The following is a 9,300-nucleotide window of genomic DNA, read 5'->3' as shown; positions in this document are numbered from 1 at the left end:
TATACATATAAAACACAAAAGAGAAATACAATATTTGAATTCGAAACGAAAGGAAAATGAAATAACCCACAAAAAGAAAAAAACAAAACACCCATACACAGATATACAACAAAATCTCAATTAAATGTGCTTTATATTTAATAGAGGAAATAATAATGAGAAACCACTTTTTTAGTATTTAAATCTTGGAACAAAACTTTACAACCACACATTTTGTAATAATATTTGAGATGAAAAAAATCAAAAAATCAAACAATTTCGATATTTATCTATACAGAAAAAATATATACACATACCACTTATATATTTTGTATAGCATAAGAATATTTCAATAAAAAAAACAAAAACAGAATAACAATTGAATTGAATAAAGCTGAAAAACAAACAATAATAATTACCATATACATACATATATGATAATGAATCTTTTTTTAGGTTAAATTAATACACAAATTGTATTACATACAAATAAAAAGAAAAGTATTAAAAGTAACACAAAACAACAACAGCAACACTCCTCCCACATTTATAAAACATATAAAGTAAAATTAGAAAATAAAAAAAAAACAAAAGCTTTTTATACATTTTTGATTGTGTCGAATTTCGATTTAATCTAAACTACTTGAGGTATTCTCTATTCTACACTACTCTACACTATTTTGATCTTATCTACTATACTACCACTCAATATTTATTATATTGTTATAATTAATTATTTTTTTTTATATAACGAATAGTTTTTTTTTCGTCGATCGAATACTATATATTTTTGTATGTAAATGATAATTGTTTTTTTTTTTTATACATGTCCTTTTTTTATTAATTACTGTAAATTGTTATTTAGTACAATATTTATGTACACCGAAGCGTGTTTGTAAAAGTGTGTCTATCCACCCCCCCTAAAACTCAAACTCCCTAATGAATTTATAAAATTTATAAAACTATAATATGCATTTGTGTAGCAATTTTAATCAGTCAGTCTACTATTTATCTATGATCGAAAGATGACACACTGAACATACACAACAACAAGAGAAAATCAATAAAACATTTTTCCATAGTTTTATTTATATAATGATGATAATGATAATTGTCTATATTTATGATAAATAAATTTGAAAATTAAACACTATTTCTCGATATTATTTGTTTTATTGTTATGACAATTGTCCAAAGGTATCACTATTCATAAAAATTAAAACGTATCCTTGGAAAACGTCGAAATACTATTAAATCAAGAGAAAGTTGATGTTTTTCCTACTACCAAAAATCTAGGAGTAGTTTCCAAGTCCTCACCTAGCTGTACCAATCATATTAATGTCGTGGTTGGACAAACATATGCCAAATTACGTGCCTTACAGCAGAGCTGGCAAAAAATCGATGGCACTATCGATAAAATCGATTATTTTTTAAAAATTAAATATCGATAGATAGTTTTGCCTATCGATATTATCGTACCAAAAATCCACAACCTAAAATTCATTGAAATAAATAGAAATTTCCCTGCTTTTCGGTTTTGTGTGTGTGAGAAAGTAAGTGCGTAGTTACACGTACACATTTTTCGGAAAAGTAAAATGATTTTTTTAATCTTTATATATAAAACTCAATTGTCGTTTGTTGGTAATTGAATCAGTTGAAAACGGCTAGAGCGATTTGGATAATTTTTTGTGGAAATGTTAGTCATATTCCAGTTTAGGTTTTTATGCAAAGAAAAATTGGCCACGCCCACTTTTCCGCCCACTTTTATAAATATGTTATTTCTACGGAACTACTCAATAGATTTTCCTGAAATTTGCAGGGAACGTAGAATGATGGCCGCGGTTGAAATAGGCTACATATTTGGTTGAATTTCGGATCGGGCGGGGTACCTCCCCTATGCCCTATTTTTGTAAAAATGCAATATTTGCAACAATTACAAATGTATCGCCTTGAAAATTAATTTCCGAGTCAATGGCGATTGTGTCTCCGACCTTACGTGCTTATTTGGGGCATTAAGACTGGACAACGCCCACTTTTTTAAATATGTTATATCTACGAAACTACTAAATCGATTTTCCTGAAACTTTCAGCGAATGTACAGGGTTGGTCCCCGATAAAAATAGGCTACATATTGTTTGACTTTCGGATCGAGCGGGTACCTCCCCTATGCCCTATTTTTGTAAAAATGCAATATTTGCAACAAATACGAATGTATCGATTTGGGAATTTATTTGCGAGTCAATGGCGATTGTGTCTCCAACCTTACGTACTTATTTTGTGACTTAAGATCCGACCACGCTCACTTTCTAATTAGGTTATATCTACAGGGGATTTTCAAGAAAATCGCGATTTGTCTAAACTTTTAAATCTTTATAAATAAAAATCAAATATCGTTCGTTGGTAATGGCATCATTTGAGAACGGCTGGACCGATTTTCGACTTGGGTTTTTATGCAAAGAAAATTTGACCATGCCCACTTTTACGCCCACTTTTTTAAATTTTTATCATTTCTACAAAAACTACTGAACCGATTTTCCTGAAATTTGCCAGGGAATGTACAGAGATGGTCCCCACTTAAAATTGGCTACAAATTCAGTTTAATTTCGTAAAGGGCGGGGAACTTCCCCTATACCCTACTTTTTTAAAAATGTTATATTTACAATAATTACGAATGTATCTATTTGGATGTTAATTTGCGAGACAATTGTGGTTGTGTCTCCGACCTTACCTACTTTTTTAGGAACCACAGACTTGACCATAGCCACTTTTTAAAATATGTTACATCTACAAAACTACTAAACCGATATTCGTGAAAATGTCAGGGAATGTACAGGCATATTTTCTTGAATTTTGAAGAGGGCATATTTAAAAACACGCCTTACCTTTATGAAGAAAAATCAAATGCTGTCATAACCCAACTTAGGTTTTTTGGAAAGAAAAGTTTACCACGCCCCCGAAAACAGGTTACATATTTTGTTGAATTCCAGAGGGGGCGGGGTACCTCCCCTATGCGATATTTAAAAAAAAAACGTTATATTTGCAAAAATTATGTATGTATCGGAATAAAAATTTACGGATTAATCTACAATCTAGGTACCTCTTTGGGGCCTATAGGCCCGACCAAGCCTGTTTTTTTTTAGTATGTCATAACTCCAATACTACTGAAGGGATTTCCATAAAATTTGCAGCAAAACCTCAATGTTTGCCGATGTTATGTGGGGTACCTTCCCCATGCCTTTCTGTTAAACGCTATATGTATAAGCCAAACTTATGATTATATCGGTTTCAGCATACATTTTGGTAGGCAATGAAGTTGTGTGCACTCTAGGACCGGACCAGGCCCACTTTTTTTAATATGTTATATCTTGAAAACTGATGACCACGCCCACTCTTTTCAAAACATTATTTTTCCAAAACTACTGAACCTAATTTTCAGAAAATATTCAGGAATGTCCCGTGGTCCAAAATGCTATATATTTGTAGACAAATTTCGGGGCCTATTATTTTATAATCGGTGTATTTGTTAAACTTAAGAGTGCATCAGGTTGAAAATTAGATTTCGAGACAACGGTGGTTGTCCCCCGATCAAGAAAAACTACATATTTACAGATGTACTTAAATGGTGAGGTTCAACGGTCCATCAGCCATGAACAGCTAAAACATATAGGTCTAAATAAGCGGGATAATTCGATTTAATCATTTTTTTAACTTTTATTATTAGATCGCTTTAGGATAAAGACAGTCACATAGACGATAATAAATCCTAAAAGGCACAAATTGGCGAAAAATCCGACAAAGTCCGTAAGAGAAAAGAAAGGTTACAGACAAAATCTGTTGATAAATTTAAAATCCTTCTCGGTTTGACAATGGACCGAAGAAGTGAGGTAGAAAATACCTACGTTTGAATTAAAACTCATTATGACGGGCCAGCAACGCGGACCGGGGTCTGCTAGTATTTTTATAAAATAAAAGCAATTGTTTATTCTACTTTACATTTCTGTGAACTACTTGTGCAAAATGTCAAGAAAAGCATTGACATTTCCGCCATTTTCATCTCCAAATTAATGGTGTTGACAACTTAACGATAATATCGATAGCAATCGATGTTTTAAAATATTATATCGAAAATATCTAATGTTGGAAATATCGATGGTTTGCCAGCTCTACCTTACAGGCTATTAGAAAAGAAGACACATGTTTCAATCTACCGATGCCGTAAACATAACATGTGATACTGTTATATGCCACATTTAGTTTTCGTTTATGAAGAAGACTAAATACCAAATTTCAGCAAGATCCGTAAAACAATGTGGCTAACCTTCAAAATACCGATAATCAAGAGCTACGCTTCTATGGGGGATATAGGAATCAGTGGACCTATACTGATAATTACCCTCTTGAATATTTGAGAATCCCATGGAAGACTAAATAACAAATTTCAGTCTTTCGGTGAGATATTGACGTCACAACCTTCAGAATTACGAAAATCAGGAGGTACCGTTCCTTGGGGGCTCTATCGAAACGTGGACATATACCGACGTATTTCAGTCAAAAAGGTTTTTACTTCCAACAAAGACTAAATACCAAATCTCAGCCATTTTTATGGGTTGCTGTGGCCACAACTTCCAAACTATCGAAAATCAGAAGGTATCGACACATTCTTGGGAGAAAGTTATGTACCCTAACGAAGACTTACTACCAAATTTCAGCCATTTCGGTGTGATAATGAGGCTTAAACCTTCAAAAAACCGAAAATCGGGTGGTACAGTTGTATGGGAGCTATATGAAGGGATGGACCTATACCGAAAAATTTCATATGCAACGTTTAATACCCCAAATGAAGACCAAATACAAAATTTCAGCCATTTCAATATTCAAGCTACAACCTTCAAAATACCGGAAATAAGGATGTACCGTTCTATGGGGGCTATACTAAGGCTTGCACCTGTACCGCAAAGTTTCTGGGGGAACGTTTTATACCCCCAACGAAGACTGAAAACCAAATTTCAAACATTTCTGAGGAATTTTGAGGCCACAACCTTCAAAACACCGAAAATCGGGAGGTACCGTTCTATGGGTGATATATATGAAGGCGTGGACCTATACCGACAAATTTCTGGGGGAAAGTTTTGTACCCCAACGAATGAAGCAAAAACCTTCAAAATACCGAAAATCGGGGGGCTATATCAAAACGTGGACTGATATAGCCCATTTGCAATGCCAAACATCCTACGAGTAACAGAAACTTCTATACGAAATTACAAGGCTCTATCTTTAAAATTGCGAGCTGTATCTTGATTTCAACCGACGGATAGACGGACATGGTTATATCGACTAAGAATTTTACCCTGATCAAGAATATATGTACTTTATACGGTCTCCGATGAATATTTCGATGTGTTACAAGCGGAATGACAAATTTAATTATACCTCCATATTATGGCGTGGGGTATAAAATGATGATAGGGGTAAGGTAAGGCAATGGTAAGGCCACCAATCACGCAGAAAGCGATTGAAAGTGATTCACCGTTACGCGGGGTTAGAAATGGGGAACATATACAGTTAAAATCGGTGATAACGTCATCGTTTATAACGATATATCGGTTATACCGACGAAATCAAAAAGTCCCGAATTTCTGCCCTTAATAGTCCACAGAAATAAATATCGCTTATAACGACATCGATTACATTGACACATCGTTTGAGAAATATTTGAGTTTTGCTATCGATTATAGCGACGAAACATACTTTTGTACATTAGGGTGGTTTTAAGAAATCGATGTCGGATTTTTTAGGCTGCACGTCCCTGAAATTTTTTAGTTAGATGTTAAGATTACCAAAGTTTGAGCAAAATTGGAAGATGTTAACATGTGCCATTGTGGCCTAAAAGTTTCCATAGTAATTTGTATGGGGCCAATGGTGAATTTTCACGAAATTGCTTTAAAAGCCGTAAATATTATCCTATCGATGAGAAAATTTTACCAGATCATTCCTGTGCCTAAGAAGAAACAAATTTCGCCATGAACAACTTTCCTTGGATTTGGCTCGGATTTGTTTCGGGCTCATAGATCCAAGATTCGTCGACTGTAACGATTTTATAAACGTCATTTTAAGCAACGCACCATTGCACCATTCGACAAGATCCCTTCTTAACGATTGTCAAAAGAAAACAAATCCTTTTTTACGAACATTAGGGTTATGACTTTTTCACAACCTCATAACTCTGTTTCTACATTAGGTTACATAAAATCATAATTATAAGGTGACTCGGTGAAAAAACCTCACGCACAAAATGATTTTAAGTTTGAAAATAATCTTTGGAGCCACATGGGATAAGTGACATAACATTTGTTTCTCACTAATTTTCTTTAATTCTGAAAATCATAAAAATGTCGTAAGCGCTCTTTTCAAAGATATAATTTTTTACAAAAAAAACATCAAAAAATTTTCAAAATGGTTGGTGCTTGACCTTTTTCAATATTTGAGTGGAATAAACGTTACCTTTTTTTTTGGAAAATTGATTTTTTTAAGTTACTGCAAACAACGCAGCACATGGTCGTACGTGCATTTATGCTAAAAATGTCAAACTTTCCAATGGAAATGTATAACGTGTGGTTTTATCTGGGGCTGAGGTAGGCTCAGTCGCTGCCAGGGTCATCCTAAGGACCCACAAACCTTAAGTAAAACAAGTTTAATCTTTATTGTGAACTCTTGGTGTTTGATGAACGAATAATATATGTGTGTGGAGAGTGGATGCTATATTAGTTGAGTTCGTTTCTGTGTTATTCGGCGGCTGTCGGATCGGCACTGGCTCGGTAATCGTCTGGTGTGGCTCGGCTCCACACTAATCGGTTTGCTGTAGGTTCGAGGCACTCTGCTCTACAAGACTCGGGTTGCTGTCGGCTCGGGGCAATCGGTTAGCTTTCGGCTCGGCAGTTGTCGGATGTGGCTCGGCTCTACAAGACTCGGGTTGCTGTCGGCTCGGGACAATCGGTTGCTTTTGGCTCGGCAGTTGTCAGGTGGACTCGGCTCTACACGACTCGGCTCTGGGCAATCGTGCGGCTGTCAGCTCGGCAGTTGTCTGGTGCAATTCGGTAATGCTTTCGGGTGGCTGTCGGCTCGGCGGTCGTCGTGTGTGTGACTCGACTCGAAAGCATTCGGGTTGCAGTGGCGGAAAGAGGTCGGTCAATATTTAGGAGCTGGCTATGAGCATTGAACTGGCTACGAGCGTTGAGCTTGATAAGAGCTTGGAGCTTGCTAATAGCGTTGAGCTTGCAAAGAGCTTGTGGCTTACTAAGAGGCTTGGAGCTTCCTAAGTGTCTTGCTAAGATACTTTGACCTTGATAAGAGCCTGGAGCTTGCTAAGAGATTTGGAGCTTACTAAAGCATGAAGCTTGCTAAGAGCTTGGAGCTTGCTAAGAGACTGGAGCTTACTAGGAGCGTGTTCGAATCGTAGCTAACGAATGACGAGACTGCGCACGATCCACACGTCTTGTCGTACTTTGTCGGCTGGTGATCGACGTCTTGGGTGAATAAAACTAGAATGCATATTCGATGGTCAATCAAGTTTTCGGGTGACCACGACCTCGTGGAATTTCTGGAAAGGTTCGAAGAGTTAGCCGAATGCCACACCATTCCCTTCGACCGTCTTCTCCCTTCCCTGCTGACCATCCTGGAGGGCAATGCATTAAAGTGGTACCGCGTCAAGAGGGCCGCAATAAAATCCTGGTCACAGTTTCGGGAGGAAGCCGAGAGATTCTTCCTATCGAAGAGATACTTAACCCAAATCGAACATTCTTTCTACAATCGTCGGCAGCAAGCTAGGGAAAGAGCAAAGGACTACATTTTGGCGATGCTGACAACTTCCAGACGACATCCTCAGTTACGGAAAACATGCCATCTAGATCGGATCTACGAAGGTCTACGACCCGAGTACAGACATTATGTCCGGCGTCACGATTTTGCCACCCTGGATGAACTAATAGAATTAACTAACGATTTTGAATTATTAAAACGAGATGAGGCTCGTATGGAAAAACAGCACACTTCCCATATGCTTCACGCTGTCGATGCTCCTTATTATCGGAACACACACTGTTGGCGCTTTAAGCGTCCCGGTCATTTCCGATGGCAGTGTCAGAGGAGGCCGCTGTTATTCTGTTCGCACTGTGGGAAAGAGGAGGTCCTCTCAAGAGAATGTGGCTGTAACAAACCAGACTCACCTACCACTGAGGAGACATTAACCGATGGACATGTTAGTCGGTACTTCATCTCCGTGTTAGTGGTGGGTATACGAGTCAACGCTCTCATCGATACAGGAGCGTCTATAAGCTACGTCGATGCTGCTTTGGGGAAGTCGTTACAGTCGAGAGGTATACAGCCCAGCACTACGAAAAATGTATCCAGATGACCGATCAGAGAATTACGAACTGCGAAACTTATCTACTCTTAGGGGTAGAGTATCGGGGTAAAACGAACCACTTATCTTAGGTATGGACTTCTTAACAGCGCGAAACTGCTGTTTAACTCTGGATGGAGAACCGGTGCCACTAGTCATAACCGATCCTATCGTTGATATTGCGCACACAATTACATCCAGAGCGGACATTACCGAAGATCAGAAAACTGAATCAATCGCCTCGCTCATACAACGTTCAGAAAAGATTGCTAAAACCTCCGCCAATCGGTCGGTAGCATACAGGCCACCAATAGAAGCTCAGCCTCTGGACGATCATAAATCCTTAACAGCATCAATGGACGAAAAAATTCGACAAAGTTCGTAAGAGAAAAGAAAGGTTGCAGATAAATTAAAAATCCTTCGTGGTTTGACAATGGAGGTAGAAAATATCTTTTTTTGAATTGTCAAGTATAAAGTTCATAAAAAGTTATCATTAAAACTCATTACGACGGGCCAGCAACGCGGACCGGGGTCTGCTAGTTAAGATAAAATCAACTAGCACCCTTTAAAGTATCTTTATGTAACGCTACAGAGCATAGACGGACGTCCATGTTTATATCGATGTAGAATTAAATAATTATTTCGAGGAGTAACAAACCGAATGACAAGCTAAATATATCCTCCATTATATGGTGGAGGGTAAAAAACATTTTATAATTAATCTTCACTTAAAATTACATACTAATTAAAGGTTACTGGAGACCATTTCTCCCGCAACATGTAGCAAGTAAATGAACACCGAAATATCAAATAATCCGGATAATAACCGGTTGTGTTCCTCAGTTTATAGTTTATACAAAAAGCTTTTTGGTTGTAAGCATTACGTCGACAATGTCAACCTTTTGGCATATGAAAGCTCAGCA

The sequence above is a fragment of the Musca autumnalis genome, unplaced genomic scaffold (assembly GCF_047663935.1).
Source record: "Musca autumnalis isolate F117 unplaced genomic scaffold, ASM4766393v1 scaffold_3, whole genome shotgun sequence".
In the NCBI taxonomy this organism is placed as follows: Eukaryota; Metazoa; Arthropoda; class Insecta; order Diptera; family Muscidae; genus Musca; species Musca autumnalis.
The sequence above is the reverse complement of the archived record's forward strand: the minus strand, read 5'-3'. Positions refer to the sequence as shown.